Source organism: Canis lupus, chromosome 18 (genome assembly GCF_011100685.1).
Source record: "Canis lupus familiaris isolate Mischka breed German Shepherd chromosome 18, alternate assembly UU_Cfam_GSD_1.0, whole genome shotgun sequence".
NCBI lineage: Eukaryota > Metazoa > Chordata > Mammalia > Carnivora > Canidae > Canis > Canis lupus.
In genome coordinates this window covers 22,830,125-22,856,483 of record NC_049239.1, presented here as the reverse complement: position 1 = coordinate 22,856,483, position 26,359 = coordinate 22,830,125, and the positions used below count along the sequence as shown (strand labels likewise).

Here is a 26,359-nt window from a genome sequence, read left to right as displayed (position 1 = left end):
TCGATCCCGGGTCTCCAGGATCGCGCCCTGGGCCAAAGGCAGGCGCTAACCCGCTGCGCCACCCAGGGATCCCTAAATCATTTTGACAGTATGTTTTTCTTCTGTGTCTTCATAAGGATTTTGATCTCTCTTGTTTTCCTGTAGATTTTCATGGAGCCAAACTTTATTCACAAAGAAACAGAGCACATATCCACCCTTGGCCCACTTTTAGCCATCTTTTAAATGAGGACTACTCATTCCGTTTGTGATTCAAGCTAATAAAATAAAGTCCTTGGATGACTGTGGGCTCCAAGGACTTGGCTATGCTGTTTGAATCCTTCCTAGAGTCTGAAATCAAAGTCCATGTGTAGTTTTGGCCAATCTCACAGTATCTAGTGGACTTGTCAGCTGAGCCAGCCCCAGGCCTTGGTACTTCTCATTTCAGTCTACCCTGTGTAACACTAAATAATTTTCTTAATATTTACTTCCTTAATATTGCAGTGATTTCTTGGTTGGTTGACGATGACTTCCACATGCATGAACCTGTCATAAAAGTCCCCCTGTTACAGACCTAGTTCTCCAACATCATTTCGGTTCTGCACATGTGCCCTGTTCCAACTCTACTCCTTATCCAAACAATAACCTTACTTTGAAGCTAAAATCAAAAAGACACATTCTTTAATGGCCGAGACTTCTTTATTTGCTTCTTAGCATAGACTTCCTAAATAAACAGAAGAGACTGGCATTTAAACCTGACCATCAAAAAATAAGCAGTCCTCCTTATTCTTTCTGTTAAAACATTCACACGTGAACTGAGTTCTCAACAACAAATATACACTTTTAATCTCACTTCTTTCAACATTGTTTCTAATTTCAAGTTCCCATTTTCACACATATTTTTTGTCCCATTTCCCTCAACTTAACATGTTTTATTTTATTTTATTTTGACATTTCCAGATCTTGGCAGCAGTGCTAATTCTTAGTCAGTCCATCTGTTGTTGGGCCTCTGATAGTGGGTGTCCAACCTTGTGCCATGTCCTTTTTACATGGGGAACTCAGTGAGCTAGTGGGAGGAACATCACCTGCCTCCCAATGTTGGGTTTTTCTACCCAGGCTGTGCACTTTCATGAAAACAAATTGGGAGCTGGTGCTTGGATGTTGCCAAGTTTCTGCATTTTTTTTTTAAGGAAATAGATATGAGGATATGTCACATTTCAAAAAAAAAAAAAAAAAAAAAAAAGCCTGTGAAGAACAGTTGTGTGAAGCAAAGGCTTTTTAACCTTGGCCTTGGCCATGGGAAAAAGCATATGTTCTTTAGGGTAAAATAAAAGAGCTATCATCTGGGACCTTTTCTAAAAACCTATATTGTTATGGGATAAAAACAAAAAGGACTAATTCATAACATGATAGAATACTGTCATGTATTTCATTGCTAAGGAAATGGAAAGTTAAAGACTATGCATCATTTAGCTGCTTTAAGATGTGCATTTCTGAGTAATATGTTTTTTTTATTTGACCTGATTTTCATTATAAAAATTTCCTAATGATATTTGTCAGAGTTATTGCCTGTACTATCTGTTATAGTAGGAAGCAGTATTTTATTCATAAAACCCATTGATATTTTTAACAGTAAATCTATTTGAAAATTTATTGTCTTATTTCAGAGATACAGAGGTTATGCTTTATGCATATTTTATAGAAATAGATGAGACTGTGTGGAACTTTGGAGAGTATATGGGCATAGAAAAGTAAAAAGAAAACTCGTATCATGACCAGTTTCCACATGGAGAAGAGTAACTGGCCATCTGAAAATGTGGGGTGTTTTTGTTCTTTGTTTTTGTTATCTAGGACTAACATCGAAAGGCCAGAAATTAATCTTTACAGGGTCTAGAACTGGTGGGGATTGGGTGATATTGATTTATGCCCATCTAAGGTCACAGACATATTTTGTATAAATTACAAAGTCAATTTATAAATGACATAACATATAATGTTAATAAGTTACTGTGAGAAGCAATGTAGTGTAGTATTTAAGAAAGATCAAAGACTTAGGAGTCAGATTGCCTGGACCTGAATCTTCTCCTAAGTGCATGATTTCTAGTAATTATTTCACCTCTCTCTGTCTTAGCTTCCTCATCTGCAAAATGAGGGTAGTAACTGGGCATAGCTTATCAGGTGGCTATAATGCTTTAGAGTGAATTCAGGTGAAGCTTTTAGAACAGTGTCTGGCACATAGTAATTACTCAGAAAATGTTCCCTATTATAATTACTCTGCCTGTGAGAAATGCAGCTGGAAAGGGCAGGGCAATCCTATCCTTTTTCTGGTGTTTTCCTCTCACTCTTGGGAAGCTATCAAGGAAGCTCTATGGTCCTGTTTGGTCTTTTAGGCAGAAAATTAGGACAAAGTTGTTAGTTACATAATTTGATTGTCTAGAGCATTTAGGAAGAGGTAGCTGGGTACATCTGCCTTCACGAATGGTGCCGTCTTGCCTCAGGAGACCCAATAGTCTGTGCACCAAGATTCTTCCCGGTTGGTGCTTAAATGAGCACTGCTGATTTTCTGCCTCTGCTCTCCTCTCTTTTCTATCTTCCAGTGCTGAATAGACATTCCCTTCCACTCCTCTATGACTCTGTATGTATGTTACTTTCAGGCATTTTTGCCTTGAGAGCTTCATAGACCTACATTCATTGATCCATTATGTATTGATTTCATAGTTAGACTTTAGCAGGCATACTTACTTATTTCTACATTCTTAAGAGGAACTTATTTTTATCCTATGTTCTTTATTTAATGCATATGTATATATATATTCTTATATATAAGAATGTATATATAATATGTATTTATATAAGAATATATATAAATAAACTTATTTTTAAGTTTAAGTAACTTATTTAAACTTATTTTGCATTAAATAAACATTTTTATCCTCCTATGTTCTTTATTTAATGCATATATATATTCTTATATATATACATATATATATATATTCTTATAAATTCATGGCAACTGATAAGTGTTTCTGCTAGATTTGGCAGTAGATTAGGCCAGATAAAGACCTTTCTTGGGTGTGGCTTGATCTATTTATACCACTCATTCTGGGATTTGTTCATATGTGGACTTGATTTGTTATTTGCCTTGTGTGTCTCTTGCCTTCCGAGGAAGATAGCAAGTTTCTTAAGAGAAGGGGCATTTTAATATTAGTGCCTTTGTTCTTCATACCAAACATAAAGCTGGACCTAGAATCGATGTTCAAAAAATGTTTGGTTGTCCTCTGTGAAACCATGGGGTGGTTGTTTTCTCTTGCTTTTGCAGGTGCAAGTGGTGTGAGATAGTATAATAATACCAAGATGTTCATAAGAATTGCTATACTAAATGGATATAGGAACAACAACAAAAAAACCCAAAGACTGGATTTTGTGTGTTTAACAATATAATATGAATACCTGACATAGGTTTTTTTTTTAATAATTGTCCTGTAGTAATTATTATTCTGATATATCCAAAGACGATAAGTGCCTTGCAGATTTGTTTATTCACACAAATGTTCCATTTTATCCATTATAAGACTCAAAATGTGCAGTCTCAGAAATTTCATTTCCATCTATTGCCTCTTTAGTAGAGTTTGAAAATCCTTTTTTTTTTTCTTTTTTTAATTTGGATCAGTTAAAATCCAGACATCCAGACAAACTATCAGGGTCCCAATATTGTGAACTCTTCTGATGCCGGGATGTACCTTATTTAGATTGACATCTCTGGCATCAACCTTCCAGCTTCTACTCTGGAAAGCATCTAAAAAATCACTTACCTAATAATAAACAGATGCCGCATTTGTAGGTACTTTGCAAGACTTCTGTGTACTAGTAATTTTATCCTGGCAACAGTGAGAGAGCCATCATATCACTACTTTGCGTGAAGAACCTTGGGCACGTAGAGGTTAAAAATTAAGCTGCCCATGATCACATAGAGAATACTTTTCAGAGCAAATATTCTGAGTTTTCTTGGTGTTAAGCTCCAGTAGGTTAAGTTTATCTTTGCCAAATTTGTTGTCTGCCATAATAAAAATTTCAGATATTTGATTTATTTACTTCTGCCAAATCTATTGGAAAGCATCAAATAGCTACATTAATTAGTGAAGATTAACTAGTGAAGACTGATTTTGTCTCTTCTGGTAGAAATTCCATTTCTTTCTTTTTTTTTTTTTTTTAGAAATTCCATTTCTTGTATTTTCTTTCTGAGATCATGAGCTTTCGACAAGTCAAATAAAGAACTTGAAGTTACAGAAATAAAATTTCTTGAGCTGATCTCTTTATTGAGATGAGGATGTGTTTAAGGTAATATTAGCCACTGAAATGTTTAGGGCTAATGTTTGGTCTAGTTCTGAAATGACAAAATTCTGTTTCTTCTTACCATAATGAAAAATCATGAAAGACTTTGCATTTTAATGGATTTCAGGTTAGCTGAGCTTTCTGAGTTATCTCCACCTTTGCTTGCCTTTGATTAGGCTGTTTTACAATTTTCAGAAGTAGAAGTAAAGTTGCCAAAACCTTTTAGTAATGTAAATAATTCCTTTTCGTAGAAACAAAAATTGTTTCCTGTAGGTCACAATTTGTTTTCTTACTATAGATAATGATCAGCTTTGATGCATCAATATGTAAATCGATCTCAGTATCATTATCTGACTATAAATATATGGTTTGGTGCATTGAGTTCTTTTGTGAACCAGTTGTAGCATCTATTGGTTACATCATTAATTAAAAATTTAATTAAAATCCTTGATACATGTTCATTTTATGTCTTCATGATAATCATAATTGTGCCTTTTATTTTAAAAATTATCTTTGAAGACTCTTTCTTTGCTGCATTTCCTTTCTGCCTCTTGCCTTCATGTGTCTGATGACATAACCATCTGTTAATCTTAGGGATTTGAGATTAGATATGTGTCAAGCCAGTTATCTTGACCAATGTTAGATTGAATTGCAGATCTTTTGGTGATTGACAACTACTGAGAGGTTATTAAGCAACAGAATGGTCTAGGGATGTAAGAGATTACTCAGGCAACCAAGACTTCAATGTTACCAAAGTTCCTTAAGTCCACCGTATGCATATTTTAATAGAAGACACACACACATATATGTGTATATGAAAGATAATAGTATTTTAGATGGTGTAAGATTTTTTTATACTTATTTGTTATAAGGAGCCAAAGCACTAAATGAACATTATCAAGGAAGAAAAGGAAACAGTCCTAAAATTTGCCTCCAGATCAGAATCTGTCAGAGGCATATTGATTTCAGAAGACATTGGGTGATAATACATGGTGGTATACCACAGAGAATTTGCTGTTAAACTGAGAAATACTTTATTTTTATACATTTTGCTAGATTGGGAGGTAAAGCATTGTGTTTGAGTTCTCAGCTTCTATGAGACGCCTTAAAAAATGCATTGTTATCATTATAGATTATTTCACAGGTGACTAATTTTTATTCTCATTGTAAATAGCATATTCATGTTTACTCATATTTCTGATCTGGAAAGTATAGACAAACTCAAGATGGAGGAATAAGTGGCTGACTAGCAAGCTAAATAGTAGTAAGAGGAGGGAGATGTGGGATGAGGAACGAGCATTGAACTCATGCTAATTTAAAACCTATCACCTTCTGTCTCATGGAGCAGCATGGGCAAACTGACTTTCCTTCTGTGCCTTAGCTCAACTCCAGTAGAATCTATTAAATTATAAAACTCATTGGTGGGGCATCGAAAGAAAATATATATAACTAAATAGATTTATGTTATTGTGTAAGACTAGAATTTAACCTAGAGGTTTTGATCTGGTGGCCCACAGGCCAGAACTAGTCAATGGGGGTATTCTCTTGAGCTCTACTGTCATGGCTCCACAGTGTTTTCTTTGATTTTTAGAGTGATTATAATTGATGAGAAGTGTTTGAACCCTAAAGGATTTCATATGAAAATCTGGATTTTGGTCTTCTTAAAATTTATACTATCATGCAGCTCTGGGCTCCTGTTTCCTTAGGGTGACAATTAGTAGGCCCTCAGTAGTAATTTCCCACCTTATAAAGAACACATACTGTCCAGTTCACAAGAGCCTATATCACTTCCTACTATGGACCTAAAAATACCCATAGAATTTATCATTATGCCGATGTGATGGTTTTTCCTTATCTGATTGGCTGTCCTTGTTTGCGTTTCCTGCCTGGCCCCTCTGACCTTTGGAGTGAACTGTGGTTTGTCAAGTGTGAATTTTTGAAGGTAGTGACTATGATGTGCTCACCTCTGAGACTCCCTGCCCAGCAGAGTCCGTCAGTCAGGAGACGCTTGGTGGTGTTGAAAGAATGCACTGATGAATTTTCACTGTACATTTATTTCAGTCTAATCTAGAGGATAGTTAATCTAGAGAACTTTAAAGTATAAATCAACCAATCATGATTTGTTGGATATTTGGGTTTTCATCAGGCTTAAAGTACAATGAAAATTAGTCATGTTGGGTTTTAGGAAATCAAGTTTAAGAGAGGTGGGTCAGTAGTTTAAAACTAAATTTGGAAGATATTTCTTAAATTCTCTTGAACTTTTTTTTTTTTTCAGCTTTAATATAGAAGGATCACACCTTTACCTTGTTTTGTGAATTTATTTGCCTTGACTTTATGTTAGGGAGTTCCTCAAAATAAAATCACATAATAAGATTGGTAGGTAATTGAAATACTCTCCAATACTGGTGTTTGTGTTCTTTGAAGAATGTGTAAATTCCAGTCTATAGAGTTTATCCAAATATCCAACAAGTATCTAACAGGTGCCAGATTAAAGAAACAAACAAAAAACCCCAAAATTTTAAATTAAAAAAAATCATGTAAGATGGTTTAAAACGGCATGATATATTTGTAGATTTTTAGGAAAATTTGTAAAGTTTAGCTAGTCCACAGTTGAGTATAAAACATGTATCTAGTTAATTTCTGTTAGTTAAAGATATTTCATTTTTAAATTGGATAGATTTTACATGGTAGTTTTGGGAAGACAAGATAGATAAAATGATAAACATAAAAGTGATAAAGCAAATTAGGCTACTAGGAGAAAATTTCTAATGACTAAAAACTAAATATAGAAACATAATGTAGTCAAAAAATAGAAACATATAGTTGGGAATATTTAGAAATTAAATTTTGTTGTAGGTTTGAAGATGAAGTATGATTTATTCTTACTTAAAGTATTTAAAGACATGTACATAGCAATCTTTAAAATTTTTTTTTTTAATTTCCTTTTTTCTTTGTCTAACATTGCTTGAGTGGCCAGAATGTGGTAGATACTATCCAGAAGTGCTGGGAAATCAGACTATAGGACAAATTCTTCATTATCTCCTGAGGGAGGTAAGAAAAGGAGAACAGAATATCATAGTCTTATAGGAACATATGCTCAGGGTATTAGCAACGGTCAAAAGGGATCATAGTTCACTATGTGGAAGTAAGGGCAGGATCAGAGATAGTTTCACGGATCATATACTCAGACTGCCAGATACATAAACATTGGGAATGAAGCCAGAGGGAAGAGTGTAGAAGACTGAAGTTGGAAAGAGAGAGTATTATGTTTGGGGGTATGGCAAGTGTTCAGGTAGGTCTAAAGCGCAGTGTGAACTGAGAAAGTAGTGAGAGATGAGGCTAGATGAGATGTAGGGCAAATTCTTAAAAGATTTCTTGGGCCAAAATTTGTGGAGACTTACTCTTTGTATACAGAGGAAGGACATTTGTATATCATAGGCAGGGACTGATATAAGAATATTAGTGCTTGGGATCCCTGGGTGGCGCAGCGGTTAGGCGCCTGCCTTTGGCCCAGGGCGCGATCCTGGAGACCCGGGATCGAATCCCACGTCGGGCTCCCGGTGCATGGAGCCTGCTTCTCCCTCTGCCTATGTCTCTGCCTCTCTCTCTCTCTCTGTGACTATCATAAATAAATAAATAATTAAAAAAAACAAAAACAAAGTAAAAAAGAATATTAGTGCTTTGGAAATATTCCTACCACGGTATGTGAAGGGTAGCTGGTTTGAATTGCAGATGTGTGATAAAGTAGAGGGGTGACAAGATATAATTTTAGTAGTTTAAGAGTGAGAGATGAAGAATGGTATTGGCGGTACAAGTAAATCAGCATCTAGGAGGCAGGATTATGTTTGGTGGCCAAAATAATATTGTTGCTAAGTGAAGGATATTTTCTGTTTTCCCAGAACTGCATCGTCTACCAGCTGGGACAGATTTTTGTGGTATTCACTGTGCTTGAATTTGGAGATACATGGGAGTTGGGAGGACTTTTGTTGTGGGGATTTTTAAGATAATCCATTTATTTGGGGGCATGAAGAGTTGAGATGCCTAAAAAATATCCAGCTGGAGATATCAGGAGTTTTAAGTGTGAATTTGAAACTCAAGCTGTCAGTCAACAGAAGGGAAAGATACTCCTCTTCACATGGCTCAAGGATTGAATTCTAGGAAACACTGGTATTGAAAGGCATGTAGGAGAGAATACCCATAGTAACAGGGTGAGCATTGTGTGATGGTCACTGCTTGAGCCCTGTGACAACCTGGTGGGGGGTAGGTGCAGACCTTAGTGTAACACCGATCTAGCTGAGGTGCAAAGAGGCCGGCTAACTTGCCCAACAGAGAGAATGAATCCAGAATCCAGCTATGTCAAAAAAATAAAAAATAGATAGTAGTGTTCAGGACTTGTCATATTATAAATTGATGTACTTTAAAAAAATAGTTTAATTGTGTACTTAGATAATACTTAGTACATATATGATTCTTAAATTACATTCTAACATTAAAACTTTGTGATTCTAGTATTTAAAAATGCTTTTAAACATCATGTTTGGGTAATCCATATAGAACTAGTAGGTAACCCAATAGTATTTTTCTTTTTCTGTAATAAAGCCTGACATAAAATTTTCTATTGTGGGATCCCTGGGTGGCGCAGCGGTTTGGCGCCTGCCTTTGGCCCAGGGCGCGATCCTGGAGACCCGGGATCGAATCCCACGTCGGGCTCCCGGTGCATGGAGCCTGCTTCTCCCTCTGCCTATGTCTCTGCCTCTCTCTCTCTCTCTCTGTGTGACTATCATAAATAAATGAAAAAAAAATTAAAAAAAATTTTTCTATTGTAATCAAGTCTTTACCTAAGAAATAAGTATTTATTTTGAATTTATATTATTTCAGTGCCGTGTTGGCTTCTATTGAGAAGGCTTTCAATTTGATAAAAGCTTTCTATTCTTTGTACATTATTGACTATTGTATTAATTAATCTCTTAGCATAGTACAGAAACTGGAAAAGGATTTTATTACGTGCTTTCAGGTCATAGAATGAAAAATGCTCTTTGAAAAGCAAGCTATTATTTCTTTTCCATTACACTTAAACCATTTATCTAAAGTTTATAGAATTCATAATTAAATAGAAATTGGAAATCTTTGGCACAGATGGGCTAAATAACCCGCTCACAAATTACAGAGAAAACATACTGATTTCAGGCTGTCACTGTTCTCAGATGTTAATTTCACAGTACTGAAATTATTTGTTCACATAATTATTTTCTATCTTTATATTAAACATTGTGCCAGTGATTTCATTTGGTGCTAGTGGAATTAGTTATTCCTGAAAATGTTCACGTATTATATATTATTCTACGTCTGTGGTTGATCAGTTACTTACAAGTCAAGGACCTAAGCATGGAGGCGAGAAGGAACTAGTGGCCCTATTATATTTGGAATTTTAAAATATGTTTTATAATATCCACTAAAAAGGCTATTTTTAAAAAGTTAAAATGAATTAAGATAAAGGTGATTTTTGTCTATGGGATATTTCTGGATATAGGAATGGGTAGAGAGATTAACTGGGTTTGTTTAGTCTTTACATAAATATCTCTGTAGCCTGTCCTCCTCCCCTATCAGATTTTGAAATAAAAAATCTTAAGATTTAAAGTACTAGCTAATCCATTTCCTCAGTAAATGTAGGAACCTGTTTTAGATAACAGATCAGCAGTCATCTAGGTTCTGATTGAATACTTCCAGTGACAAGTCACTTTCTAAGGCAGCACTCTGTATTTAGTATATGTGCTGCCGAAGCAAGCACAGCAGCACTCTGTATTTAAGCTCGACATTATATATATATTTATACACATTTTGGGGGCCATATTTCTTATCTTCTTTTAAATAATTAAATTTTGATTTCTCTCCCCCCCTTCTCTTTCTTGGTAGGGAATAAAGAAAGCAACAAATAATAAAAGTTCAGCAATTCTATAATATAAGGAAAACCACTAAAAACTAGGTAGATGTCAACATCTTATTATATGTTCTTTGGATATGACTCTTGATTTGGCTCAGGTCATGATCTCAGGGTTGTGAGACTGAGCCTTACGTGGGGCTCAGTGCTCAGCAGGGAGTCTGCTTGGGATTCTCTCCCTCTCCCGGTGCCCCTCCCCCAGTCACGCGCATGCTCGCGCACACAGTCTCTCTCTAAAATAAAATAAATCTTCAAAAAAATGTTACACCTATCTTGGTGTAATATTATCTATGAAATGTCTTTTGTGTGTATATGTGTTTGTGCATGACTGTGTGTGCTAATTTGTTTCTATATAGCTCTATATGATGTTTTATTAATTTTGAATTTTATTGTATTATGGTCAGATAACATCATTGCATGATGTGAGTTTATTGCTATTTATTGATATTTGCCTTATATCTTGATGGGTTACAAATGACCCATTCTGTTTTTTAAAAATACTAGTTTTCTGGTTATTGAGTAAAGTTTCATATATATGACCATCAGATCACATTTGTTCAGTTTTTACTAATTCTTTGGTCAGCTTGAGCAATCAATAACTGAGAAATTAGTTACAATTCCTTCCCCATGATTGTGAATTTTTTCATCTCGGTATTTTGAAGTTTTGCTGTATATATTTTGAGTCTCTTTTTTAATCTACATGTAAATTTAAAATTGTTATTTCTTCAAAGCAAGCTTTCTCTTATGTTAGTACATGTAATACCAGAAACAATGAGATTGTTTTTGAAATCTACTGCTGTAGCTTCACTGGCATTTGTTTGATATTTACTTGGTGTATATATATTTTTATCCTTTGACCTTTATGCCATTTTATTTTGAGTGTGTATCTAGCTATACTTGTCTATGTGTATGTATCAACAATGATAACAAAAGCAACTAATATTTATTGAACATTTCAATGAGTTAGAGATTCTGCTGTATGTTTTACATGGACTTTTATCACATAATCCTAATCATAACTCTCTAAAGTAGATTCAGGTCCTCATTTTACAGATGTATGGACTAAAGCTTAGAGATGTACTACAAAGTTAAGTAATCTGCTATTGTTTTGTGTATTGTAAGTGATACAAAAGAGGTTCAAACACAGGCAGTCTGAATCCACAGACCCATACACATAAATTCTATGCTAAATGACCTCTCCCAATAAGTATTTTAAGATACATATATTTTCTTTTCTTTTTTTTTTTTTTAAGGATTTATTTATTTATTTATTTATTTATTTATTTATTTATTTAGAGAGGCAGAGGGAGAAGCAGGCTCCATGCAGGGAGCCCGATGTGAGTCTCGATCCCAGGTCTCCAGGATCACACCCCAGGCTGCAGGTGGCGCTAAACCGCTGAGCCACCGGGGCTGCCCCGATACATATATTTTCTTACCTTTATTTCCACTTGCTGATAGTAAAAGGTCCTCTCACCATTGTGTACTTTTAAATTACTACACAGTATTTCCTCTCCTTTGATGTGATTCCCAGAGTCATTCCCCTATTCTGGAAAATCTGTTGCTTTTTTTCACAGCTAAAAAAATGAATAATATGAATAATATCACCCATTTTTCAAAATTTTCCAACTTTTTTTCCTGTGGAAAATGCTTTATTGTATCATGCCAGTCTACTACAGGGAATATTTCAAAGTAGTACAGAAGTAATCCACAGACTTGACTAAGTGGAGATCAACTGATACAATTTTTTTTCCCTTAATTTTTCATAGTAATTGCCAGAAATCCAATAAGCTTATTTTTCCAAGAAAGATTAATCTCATAGCTTTGAGAGTTCAGTCCATGTGATGGTCCAATCAGGCTTTACTCCTTGTGTAAACTCCCTCTGAAGTTCATAGCTTGTGCTAGACGTTGTTTAGTTTCCACATTCTGATCCCCCAGTTTACCTGGATTACACTGGCTCCCCTCAGAGTTTTACAGGGGAGTTTTACAGTTTTACAGTTTTACAGTTCCCCCATGTTGGTTGTATTGGTTAGATACCAAAAGCACATGGAGATGTTAACAAACTTCCTTCTTTTCTCATCATAGTAAATTACACTGTGACAGTAACTTGGACATATGAGAAAAATAGCTTACAAATACGATACCAATTTACACAGCTTTCAGCAGTATATTCAGTTGTCTCCCTAACTCCTTGCCAACACCCTGTATTGCCCTCCTGTATAATTTTCAGAGTGCTTTTTCACTGATACTTATTTTGCAGTGTTTACTTTCTCCCATTAAGAATTTCTTATTCATATGCCTTGACTGTTTTCACTTCCCCAATTCTTAACTTCCTTATGTTCAAATGAACGTACCATTCAAATGAATGAACGTAATTACTTCAACAAATATTTATTGAGGCCCTACTATTTGACAGACGGTGGTCAAGAATCTTGGGATACGCCTGCAAACAAAATAATACCAAAATATTCCCTGTCCTTGTGAAGTTTACAGCCTAGGGCATTGGGCAGACAATCAAGAAATTAATAAATGCATGTTAGAATGCTAGAAAATAGAACCTATTAGAATATGGTAAGTGGCAAGGGAAAAAATAAAAAGCCAACCAGCAGAAGGGGTATTGTGAGGGCTAAGGATTGAGGAGGAGAGGGTGGTTTTCAATAGGTGATCATTAATGAGTAGCTGAGCACTGAGGAAAGACTGAAAAGACTTTGTATAGGGACACCTGGGTGGCTCAGTGGTTGAGCATCTATCTGCCTTTGGCTCAGGGCATGATCCCACAATCCCGGGATCCAGTCCCACATCGGGCTCTCTGCATGGGGCCTGCTTCTCCCAATGCCTGTGTCTCTGCCTCTCTCTGTGTGTGTCTCTCATGAATAAATAAATAGAATCTTAAAAAGAAGAAAAGGCTTTGTGTAGTGAAAACAAGTAAGGAAGACACAGAGGCTGCTTTGAAAACAAGTAGGGGTGACACGGTGGCTGCTTATGGTTTTATAAACATTATGGGACTATTTGCAAGTCTAGTAGACACATCTATCTATAATGTGTGATTCATTTAATCTCTCCTTCTCCACACTGTGAGATTCATCTATATGGTACTATCCTTAGGAGTACCTCATTGAAACGAAAAGGATGAGGGTGCTCAACAACTAGATAAAAATAATACTTTATTTGCTTAAATTATATGTTTCCAGGGTCCAATGTGAAAATTAATGATCATTTTGCTGTGCAGCATATTTTATGAAACAGCACTTGTAGGAAAAGAACTGTAAATATTTTAACTTGTTGCTATACTACTTTTCAAGATAGTATATCTGTAAATTTCAAATTCATAAAAATCAATCTTTTTTCAAACAAAATTTGGAAAGTAAGCCTTAAAGTTACTCTTAACTTTACCAGGTTATGTGTTACATTTTCAGTTGCTGCCGTGTTTATTGCTACTGTTAGTTTTATTATTATATTTAAAAGGCATAATTCTACTTTTGTTAGGCAGTATATTCTATAGGTTTAATATTTTTGATTTCTATCCTTGCTATTGACTCATTAATACCTCTTAAACTTTGCAGTCCATTGTAAATCTGATCCCATTTAAAATTGAAAAGACAAAATTATTTATAAAGTTGAAGCTCCTCTCCATCCAAAATTCCTGACTGATGTTGGTGTCAGCCCTCATCATCTGCATTTTCTAGTTAATACCAATGTCATATTTGTTTTTTCATTTGTTTTGTTTTTTAGATTTCACAAAGGAGTGAAATCACATGGTATTTGTCTTTTTCTCCCTGACTTATTTTGCCAAGACAAAAGAGCTTAATAAATAGATATGTTCATCATGTTTTCAAAGATACTTGTACTGATAACTTGGGGTAACATAGGGGACCTGGCCATGGGGTCCCCATGTAGAATGTTGTAGGAACATGCCCCCATGAGTCTCATTGCTCAGAATTCCAGTCTTTTTGTACTCACTCGACACCAAAGTAAGTCACCGGGTAAGTGTCTTATTTTACAGATGCGAGATAGATAGGTAACTTACTTTATAGGTGCAGTTACTTTGGTGAATTGCACATCAGCAGTACCTGAGGCTTAATAAACATGTGTTTATTGGAATGCTCCTCGAAGGCTGCCAGAGGAGGCTGGAATGAAAGTCACTGTGGAGAGAAGGGCCCAGCCATCAGCTGGCACCATGCAGCAGGCATGTCCATGAGGCCTTCTGCACATCCCAGTCAACTCCCCAACTGGAGCAGAAGCCTCACAAGGGGCCCCTGCCAGCACATAGGATCAGGAGAAATGCAGATGGTTGTTTCCTGAGCCACGAAGTTTGGGGAGGCTTGAAACTCCCCAAAGTAGTTGTCTGATTTGGTCCCAACATTGTTTTTCAATTTGAGAGTGAAGGAAGATCCTCTGGACAGACTTAATTTTTTTTTTCCTAATCAGACACACCTGCTAATGCATTCAGTTATGTAACACGGAGTATGAATTAGGCACAAAGGTTTTCTCTATCTGCTAGAGATTGTTTTTTCACACTGACATACATAGCTACTCCTTCAGATAATTGGCATTACTTCTTTTCTATGACAGGAATATCTTGGGTTCTGATTGTTTCTCTTTGTGCAGTCACACATCTCAGAACCTTCTTACCTAAACCTTTAATGACATACCTGAGGGCCGTGGTTTTTAAGACTTTTAAAATTCACACAATATTAAAATTAAAGGGAAAATATGTATGTCTGAAGTTAAGTGTGTCAGATTTTTATTTTATCACCTAAAGTCATAGAAAGGACAAAGGGAAAAAAAGTGTACTAAATGCTATTATCACTATTTTAAGAAGGTATGGATATTGTTAACATCAAAAATGTAGGGAAAACAGTGTAGGAAGGCTATCATCTCAAAATGAAGTAGCATTCTTTAATTAAAAATCTTTGAGTTTATGAGACCTATCTTACATTTTGTTTTCATTATGCTGGAGACTGGTAAAAAAAAAAGGGGGGGGGGTTGATAGCATTCATGAACCAATGTGTCAGCACCTCTTCAAGATTTAGTTTGTTTCATCCTTTTGTTTTTTCCTTATTTTTCTCTGATGTATTAACAGTATCATTACTTAATGAGTTGTTTTCCTTTATAACTATAACAGAAAGTCAGGGAAAGTGTGTGCCCAACTGTTCCAGAAGTTTTTTTTGGGGGTAGGGAGCAGAAGTAAAGCCTCCTTGTTATCCCATCAATAAATAAGTATTGTTATTGTTAAGAAAAACTGCTGACATTCATTGTTTTAGGTCTATATTAAGACCCTTATCATGATTATTATACACAGTCCTATAGTATTTCTGTGATTCAGGTGTTATGCACCATTTTACAGATGAATAAACTGACAGGGAAGTTACACAACTCATTCAAGCTCACACAAAACATAGTAGAGACTGGAATTTGAAATCAAGATTTATCTGAATCCAGTGTCATTGCTCTTAACAGCTTTGCTCTCCTGTCTTTTCCACCGAATATACATATCACCCCTCCTCAAGGCAATCAGCTGCTTGATTCTGCATCATTATATTGGTGGATCCCTTGAGACAGGTACTTGTGGAAAATTAGTAAAAGGATATTTTACAGCATGGGACAGTACAAGTTCCACTGGCTTTGAAATCATACTAACCATAGGTGATGATTAATTTTATATCTTGCTTTGGCCAGGCCGCAGTACCAAAATATTTGGTCATGCACCAGTCTAGATATTTCTGTGAAAGTGATTTTTTGGATGAGATTAACATTAAAAGCAGTAGACTCTGAGTAAAGCAGCTTACTCTGCACAATATAGGAGAGCCATGTCCAATCATTTGAAAGCCTTAAGAAAAAGATACTGAAGTTTCCCAAGGAAGAGGAAATTCTGCTTTTACACCACTGTGAGACTCAACTACAACATCAGCTCTTCCAGGGTCTCCAGCCTGCATATTTCAAACCTGCCAGCCCTCATAGTAGTGTGAGCCAGTTCTTTAAAATAAACCTCCCTCTCTCTCCTTCTCCCTCTCTCTGTATTCTTTCTCTCACTCTTTCCAACATACATACACACATACATGCATATAACATACGTACATATGACACACACATACATCTTGTTGATTCTCATTGTTTCTTTGAAGAACTTAGGGATTTTTGAATGAGAATATGATCATTCGGGCAATTCACTCAAATTAATTATCTTATACACAAAAAGGAATTACAGATCTGCCTTGACGACTATAGGATTACGTACTGATAAACCCATTGTAGGTTAAAGATAGCGTAAGTTAAAAATGCATTTAGTACACCTAACTTACCCGAATGTCATAGCTTAGACAAGCCTATCTTAAATGTGCTTAAAACACAGGAGCCTACTGTTGGAAAAATTGCTTAACACAAAGCCCGTTTTATAGTAAAGTGTTGAATATCCTATGTAATTTATTGAACATTGTACTGAAAGTGAAAAAACAGAATGATCATATGGGTACAAGATGAGCATCTCTGTTGTTGACCTCATGATCATGTTAGGATCATGCTGGGCTGACTGGGAGTTGGCGCTCACTGCCAGCGCTTGGCATCCCTATCCCTCCTCTGCAAAAAGATCAAAATTCAAAGTAGAGTGTCTACTGAATGTGTATCTCTTCCACACCTTCATAGTCGAAAAATCATAAGTCAAACCAGTATGTATGTCAGGGACTGTATCTGAGATTTTTGAATAACTTAGTGCATGTGAAATACTTATGCTAAACGTTATTGTATCAACTATGCAATACATGTCAGCTAATTTTTATTGTTTCCCCCCTGCCACTTTAACAAGCCAATCTGTTCTCTCTGTCTTGACTTCTAGAAAGATCAGGCAAATGTTTTATTGCTTAACTTGTGTTTATTATTTTCCATTCCTTTCCTTCCCCACGCATTTTTTCGTTTTTGTGTTTTGTCCTGTGTTAATTGTTCAGTTTTTATCACATTGTCATTTACCTACATAGCTTCCATTTGGGATATAACAGGTGTACAAACACATACATAAACCCAAGCCTCTGCATGTATTTACAATCCAAATGACAGACTAGAATGAGTTTAAACTGGTTCTGCTGACCACAGTTTCCTGCCTAGTCTCTTGACCAGTTTTACCAGAAATTGGAAGAAATCTCATCCGATTGACGAGGCAAGACATTTGACTGATTTAGAAGTGTCATCTTTATAAATTTGTCTACGGTTTATCTTTATACCATGAAAATTTTTATTTTCATGACTCTTATAGTACTTTATAGACTTTTTGGGGAGTGGAGAGGAAGAATTTTTTTTTTTTTTTGAGGAAGAATTTTTTGTACCTAATGATTGTAGTTATTGTTAGTGATTGATTAGTATGAGTTACAGTCATGCTTGCTAAAAGAATTAAGATTCAAAGAATGTCAGTTATAAAGAGTATGACAAAAGGATATATTTTTTCAGGTTTTTTTTTTTTTTCTGAACGTGAACAGAAAGAGTCTATGATAGTTGTAATTATCTTTGCATTAGTGAGAAAATGATATAAGCAGGTTATATATAAGCCACCAGCTAATGGCTTTATATTCAGTCTGGAGTGGATCCAGCCGAATTTGACCTTGTACTCTCTGGAGATAGCCTGTAACAGCTTTTCCTAAGAGATGGTTGCCATCTTATTTACCTGTACCATGGTCATATCAGCTGGTCTACTTTTAGTCCCCCCGATTTAGTCTTGAGTATTGCTAGTGAGACAGCTCTTTTCATTGAAGGCTCAGGTGCAATTATCTGCTGAAGTGCAGTGATGACCCAAATGTGTTTGGTCTATGATTCCAGCTTAGATTCTCAAGTCTAGACTTTCCTTTCTAAATCTTTTTACTTAAAATTAGTTCTAGTTTCTTTCTTGGACATAAATGAAAAAAGTTTTGGACTGTTCTTTTTAACACTTCTTTTGAAAGCTTGAAACTTAACAAAATTTTCACAGAGCATTTAGTATCTTTAGGTGTACCCTTCACCCATACCCATTTGCTTCACGTTTACTCAGCTCACTTAGGGTGTATTGAGTTACATGTGTAGATAGAGAAATTGTGTGTGAGTGTGGGGGTGTATGCATGTGCATTTGATCTTGCATCCAAGTGGCTGAGAGTCTAGAGAAGATCTACACAAAGAGAAAATCATTATAGAATGGCATCACTATAGTGCGCTCTGGGTGCATTAGCTGACAAAACAGTGCTTTGAAGGACAAAGTTGGCTAAGGGAGAAAGGAAAGGAAGGCCCTCTGGACCAATAAACCATGTGAAAAACATTAAGCCACAAGTCAGAAAGTGTATTCAGTGAACTCTCTACTTGTGAATGCATCTGGCAGGGCTTCCAAGCGGACTATTTTATTCATAAGGAAGAAGAGTCACTCGAGGTGTTGGCTGTACCCAGATTTGCATTTTATGAAGATTATTTGCACAGCAGTATGTAGCTAACAAGATTTTTGCTTAAACTTCAGGGATTTGACTAGAAGAGGCTAGTGCTGACACAGTGGCCCAAGGTTGATGGGTTCAGTACTTCACTATCTACTAAGTAGCTTTGGGTTCCTATCAAGCCCCAATTTGTAGACTTTCAGGCTCCAGAGAAAAATGTCTTTAAATTTTTAAACAGCATTTTTCACTTCCAAAAATAGTATTAGTGTTAATTGTGGAAAATTTAGAATGTGTGCTAGAGTACAGAAAATAAAATTGAAATACTCTAAACCCTACCACTCATAATTAGCTACTATCAATATTTTGACAAATAGTTTTTGGTGTACATATATGATTTAGTATATATATCTATATACGTATGGTTTAGTATTTATATGATTTTCAACAAAATCAGGTCATAACAATATTAGTTTCCATTATTGTTGTTATTCTTTTCCCAACATAGTATGCAAAATTTTCATAACACTGTGCATCTTTTTCTAAAGTAATATTTAGTATTTATTATAAAAGTGATAATATCTTCACCACAAAAATAGAATTTACTCTTAAGTAAACAGATGATTAGAATGAGTCTTAATCTCTCCTCCTAGAGATAAAGATAAATATATTTCACTTTTTTTTCCTATTTTTTTTTCCAATTGACATTTGATTATAAGTTGAACAAAGTAATAACAAATACTTAAGTGTTTATTGTATACCAGGCCGTTCTAAGTACTCTACATATGTCAATTATTTTTTTCCCATAGTGTGATGAGGTAATTATTGTCACCAATTTTAAGATGAAGGAGGTGAGGCACAGAAAGATTAATTAACTTACGTAGGACCATAGAGCTAGGAAGTAGGAGAGCCAGTGTTCAAACCCAGGCCACCTGCTGCCACATTTCATGGCCTTGAAAAGACTGCTATATTGGTTCCCTCTTAACATTATATTCATGTCATGCAATTGATTTGTTACCACCTACTCTTCCACAGCCACATTTCTCTGAAGAGTTATTTATATGTTATGGTTGCATTTCCTCATATCCCAGCTACTCCATGACACACTTCCACCCAGAACTTTCTTATATGAATTTACCCAGACTATTAGTTTGTGCTAATATCTCTAATGAATCCCAGTCTGTATCTGGACACCCAACTTATTTGCACTGTCATCGCATCCAGGGCAAAGGCCTGTTCCATCTTCACTCACTGTATTTTGTGGGTTTCTGTGGTACCACGCATCCTTCCTCTGTCCCATCTGTGCTTTTGCTAACTCTTGCTGAGTCTCCTGTGTTAGACAGTTGTCTTCAACCTACCTTCCGGATGTTACACAGTTTCAGGGCTTGGCCATAGCTCCCCTTGCCTATTCACCCTCCACACTTTCTTTCCCTTGGAGTCCATGAATTTCCATAAGCTTAAAATACATATAGTCACTGTAGATCTCTGTATCCTCTCTTTCCTGAGCTTCCGACTGGTATATCCAGTTACCTCAGCATCATCACTTAATATCTTAAAGAACGCCTTTAAAAATATAGGATATCCAAATATCTTCTCCGGTTTTTGCTGACTTAGTAGATGACACAGCAATCCATTCAGAAATTTGAGCCAGTAATGGGGAGTAATCTTTACACTTCCTTCCTCGCTGTCCAGTCCTCAAATTCTGGGTTACATCAGTTGTAGTTTCTACTTTTCTTAGAAGAGGTCACTCTCCTACGTCTTCTGATCCCAGAACCTCACGCTCCCTTTCTCATCTGGACTATTGCATCCATCTCACACACGTTTTTATTTCTCTCTAATCCATGTCCCACACAGAGGGATATTTTCGAAGCAGGTAATGGATCAGTTCATCTCCTGGTTCAGCCCTCTTTGATGGCCTGTTTAGGACCTTTGATACTCTGTTTAGGACCTTTCATACGCTGTGTAAGGCCCTGTGCTGGCTCCTCAGCCCCTCACGCATGGTCATCTCCACCCGCAAATTCCGAGTTCCTCATGTAACCACCTTCCTCTGATCATTACCTAGTTGTTAACTCGTCTGTCACTTCCTTGGGGAAGTCTTCTTACTCTAAGTTGCATATCCCTTTCAAAACAGAGACAGACCTCTCACTAACAGTATTCACAATTTACTTATTGAAGCTGTGGGTACCCCTTAGCGGCCCTCTCCTCCGCTGCGCTGCAAGCCTCCCCAAGGTAGAAGCCTTTGGTCACTGCCTTACTACCTGGGACGTGTTAGTTGGTACATAGTTATTGAATGACCAATGATACTTAAAGGACAGTTTGCTGTACTTTGAGACTTTGTATATTTCTTATGTTTTGCTTGGATTCTAAGATTATTGTTCAAATTATGTCCTGCTGTAAAACAGAATTTCCACTCATTTAAAAATGTCAGCAATTAATCTTTTTTTTTTTTTTTGTAATTTAACCTCACTTCAACCTCTATTTCCCAAGTTAGTGAGATATTATTGCATCAACCAACTAACTTTGCTAAGTCTTAATCCAAATTTTTTTCTTTTTTAATGTGTTTTTTCTCATTACAAGACATAGCCTATTATATTTAATTAGTTTTTTAAATCTCATTTTACTGCTAAGTGAATTATTTCTTACCATTTTTTTCTATGAAAAAAGATGATTAGAGTGGTAAAATAATTACTCCAGATAGAACTACTAATATGTGTCAAAACTGGAATTCAGATTCAGAACTTTATAAACAACTGCATAGCCACTCCTCCTTCTTGATCTGCTCCTGCTTGTGAAACAAAGCAATTCTGCTAATAGCCTCAGCTTGGTAACTGTGTAGGAGACTCCGAGCAATAAGATATTCTGTAATTAGGAATATATTTATCTCAGACAGTTGAAGGTGTGTCACTTTTTTTAAAACTCTATAGAAATACATTGCATTTGCTGTATCGTCATACAAATTGTGTTTTTGAGTAAGATAGGTTAATAAATTTAATTAATGTCAACAATTCTCTATTGAGATTCAGTTACATGGAATATGTTTGATTATCTAAAGTTACAATCTAGTGGAGGGGGAAATTGCATACTTTAAATATTACGCAGTTAGAATTTCACCTGCATGGTAATATCAAATACCAACTTCAGCGAGTTTAAACTGTACTAAGCCAGTACTAAGCACATTTCTTGATTACCAGATACATCATTAAGGTTAGGTATATTTAATCGTTTAAGTACCCCCCCCCCCCCCCCCCACACACACACTCCCCACAATGTATTTGGTATAGATACATTGATTACTAGATAATCCCTGTCCTACTTCAGGAGATTTTGGAATTTCCAAGTCCTTTCTAAAGCAGTTTCTTTGTGACTCTGCTGTAAGAGTGACAGTCATATAGCTATCCATATCATTTCTGAATTCACAAAATGTAAGGCATTTTTATGAAAGTGTTATAACACGTTCAGGTATGATGCCTGGTGTGGTGACTTAAAATACTTTGTGGACATGTTCTTTTATTTTAAAGCATTTTAGTAGACTTTTTGAAGACTTTTGCCTGCTTTCTCATCTCAGCTAACTACTGTTTTATTTGATATTAATTGTGGAGAGCAGCAGGCACCCGGACAATGGCCATTTATCTTCCTCCCCCTCCAGGGCAAGGCTGTATGATCTTGGAGAGAAACAAGGAGGAAGAGCCTATGTCTTTCTTTGTCACTGTCTATGGAACGAAGGTCACAGATATTAAGACACATTGTTCTGATGGTATGGGGCCAACCTAGGTGATTAATCAGCTTAGCAGTGTTAAGCACTCAGGCCAATAGGAGAAGCTCTTTTCTGTAGTAATTGTCATTATGCTTATGAAGGGACCATGCGGTGATTTTATTGAGATGAAGTGTTTTCTGATGTGGGCTGGAGATGCCTGCGTTCCTGAATTGGATAGTTCTACCTCTCTTACCAGCAGTAGTCTTTCATGTCAAATGCAGTTTGCAGAACTGTACCGAATAATGCCAGCAAACAGTTTAACATCTCAATAAGCATATATAGGGCAGAGGCCGGAAAGGATTGCTCTGTGAATCTAACTTAAGCAAGTGCTGGTAGGGAGAACATTTTCACATTTGCTTTATGCATTGCTGCCGCCGGGAAGAGACACCAGGACTTGTTACAGGGCAGTCTAATAATGGTGCAGTGCAGGTGATTGATATTTTGTTTTGACAGTGAATAGTGTTTTCTCTGAATAAGGCTATAACACACTACAAAGAAAGATTTTAAAATCACCATATGATGCCGCAATGTTTAGGATTTGCATGTATCTCTTATCCTACTGTATGTATCTTTGAAAAGTCACTTTAAAAATACCTAATAAAAATTATATATATATATATATATTTTTTAAAGATTTAATTTATTTATTCATGAGAGACACACAGAGAGAGGCAGAGGCAGGGACACAGGCAGAGGGAGAAGCAGCCTTCCCATGGGGAGCCTGAAGCAGGACTCTGTCCTGGGACCTGGGGATCACGCCCTGAGCCAAACGCAGACACTCAACCACTGAGCCACCCAGGTGCCCCAATAAAAATGATATCTAACAATATTATAACAACAAGTGTGGTAGCCATGAGCAAAGACTAATTTGCATGGTTGCTGACAGCCAGCAAGAAGGAATGGTGGCTTCCAAACATCTAAACAGTAATTTGTCAAAACGGAAATGACTTTGGCCATTATACCATCAATTCAGGTTCTTGAAAGAAAATGAATTGTCATAGATGATAAATTTCTAAAATAACAAATGTACACTTTTTATGTTTATCAGAAATGTTGAGGAAAAGAATAAAAAGGGATATTAAGGCTATAATAATGTACGTTATAAAAAAGTTTGAGTTAATACGATATACATAAACCACTATAATTTGTGATCTTAAATTTTAAATTATTGCTGTTAACTTCAGTGTTTTATGACACATTTTATTTATTTATTTATTTTTAATTACCAAATCTTTTTTTTTTAAAGATTTTATTTATTTATTCATGAGACACACACACACACACACACACACACACACACACAGAGGCAGAGACACAGGCAGAGGGAGAAGCAGGCTCCATGTAGGGAGCTCCACGTGGGACTCCATCCTGGGACTCCAGGATCACGCCCTGGGCCAAAGGCAGGCGCTAAACCGCGGAGCCATCCAGGGATCTCACATGACACATTTTAAAACTACATCAGAAGTCTGAAGATATAGAATTTATTCTATAAATGTACATATATTAACATATAAAGTTATAATATTCCAATCGTATGGTAGCAATACGTGTAGATGATTGAAAGATACAGATACACAATTATCTGAGTGAAAAGGGAACATGTAACTCACATTTATCCCCACTGCGTAGTAAGAGTTCTTAGAACATTGTTGTTGACAATTATTTTTTATGAATAGTATTATTATTATTCACAAATGTTTATTGATTAAATGAAACATAAATAATTGACTACTTTTTTGCAGAATTGGGGTAAATACTATTTCTGACCTATTAGCCAGTACTAGCTGATTCTAAAATTAGTAAGCAAGAAATAAGTGATTATCGATTTTGAAAAACTTACAAATAGCTCATCATGCTTCATTTGATCATTTGCTTTATTGTTATGGACATGTGTGAATTTGGTGGTGATTTTGTCTATTGTACCATGGTGTGCTTTCCTAATAATTTTTCCCTGTTGATATGATATAATTAATTGTATCAATGTTTAATGCATGTTTCTCCGAGAGCATAATCACATTTAGATATCATCTGGGGAGATAACATGTTTAATCAATAATAATACCAATCATGCAAACAGATCATACATCATTATGCAAAATAAAGTCTTTCTTAAGTACATGATAGAGGGCAAAGTCTTTTCTATTTGCAGTAGTTGTGAATGACAATAGACAATCTCAGATGTGCAAGTAACAAGTTCCACTCAATTATTTATTTGTAACTAAAATCAAGTTCTATTTTGGACCTCATTTATTAAGTTGACAACAACTTAATCTGAGTCAATTTGGAATGCCCCTATGATAGTTTGATCTTTGTACAAGATCCAGTGGATTTATAAAGAGTCATGGCAGGGATGTGATAATTATTACCACTATGGTAAGCAAGTCATAGGCAAATATTGAAAAATTCATCTTGTCTCTGATCTTAGTCTACTCATTTTAGTGAGCCATCTCTTTTCCTATTTCCATGGTTCTCTTAGTTTTAGGAAGCCATAAAAAAGTCACAGAAATGTTGCTGCCCCGTTGGTGTAATTCTGGGGCATATAAAACTCCACCAGATACCTAGTGGTCCTGCACACCTGTACAGTGACTCCAGTGACTCTGGGTCTTGCCCTCAACTCCCACAATTTCTCTGGGAAAGGATTTCTTCATGCCTCCCTATTTAAGTTTTCATAGAAAGTATAACTTAGGGCCCCCCTGCCCCATCTCCTTTCACTATTCTCCATAAACTTCTTTCAATTTCTTTGATCATCTGAGCCTAAGAAATCTTTTTATAGTCACCAAGAAAGATTTTTTTGCTCTTGTTTTAATTTCTGCTGCCTGAGAGTTCTCCCTATATCATGCTGCAGATAGTCTCTTTTAATGGGTTCAGATTTAGGAAAACACAGATAAAGAGACTACCAAGTAGCGAATTCTTTTAACCCTCTCATCATTCTTCCCCATGACTCTCAATACAGTATAAACCATCTGATGAAAATGAAAGGGGAAGCCGAAACTCCACAAGAAAAGGATATTCCAAAAATAATAATCATTCTATCTACAGAGAAGATGTATCTGGTAACCTTATAAATGTTCTATCTTAAATGATTTGCAGAATTAGGGGATTTAAGATCAGATTAAAGACAAGTATTTAAATTCTATTTATTCAAAATCCTATGTAAAACTAAGTACCACAGTTAAAAGTTATTGGCTTTTTCTTTTTTATTGAGAATGTTATATTATCCTTGAAATATATACTTTAAGGACCTAGAAGCACAGAAGCAAATCACTGGATTATAATAATTTTAAGTTCTTTAAGGGGTTTTAAAATGGATTTGATTTTAATGTATTACTTTTCTGCTTTTAAAGAGTTAAGAAAATGGTCGAACCTTTTTTCACTAGAGATAATTGATTAGGAAAGTCAAGTGCTTTATTTTTTAGTTTCTATACCTCATTGAATTGCTTTTTGCTCTAAAAAGGGGGAAAAAAAAAACAGGTACTTCGCCAGATAGGAGCTAGCAGTAATCCTAGTTTTTATTTTTTCATTTAGAAGGATCTATATGTAATTTAGAAAGTCAGGCGCTTGAGAAGCCAGTGCTGAAACGAGAAAACCCTGACTCGTCCAACTCCGTGTTACAAATGGATTTGTGATGACCCTCCAGACACGATTTAAAAGCTTCCTTAGTGAAAACTGGCAACATTTTAAGTATGTAAAAATTTAAAAATGGCTAAATAATTTTTGTTATGTTCAGACAATGGAATATTATATTGCTGTTTTCAAGAACAGAAGCAAATATATTAATAAATTGCACCAAGTGTGGTCATATTATAAAGTTAAATGGAAGTCGTAGGAAAAATTGCATATATACCAAATGAATATGTAGCTCCCACTGCACAGATGATTGATGGAGTAAATGAGTATTGTATGATGTCAGCTCTATTAAAATAGAAAATTGGAATAAAAAATAGAATTAAAAAATAGGAAAGCAAATTAGAATAAAATATAATAGGT

General features: G+C 35.7%; 1 protein-coding gene across 2 annotated transcripts in view; it reads left to right on the top strand.

The window, feature by feature from the left end:
• Positions 1–26,359, top strand: part of PCLO (piccolo presynaptic cytomatrix protein) — a 389,747-nt gene that overhangs the window by 129,808 nt on the left and 233,580 nt on the right. The window lies entirely within an intron of this gene.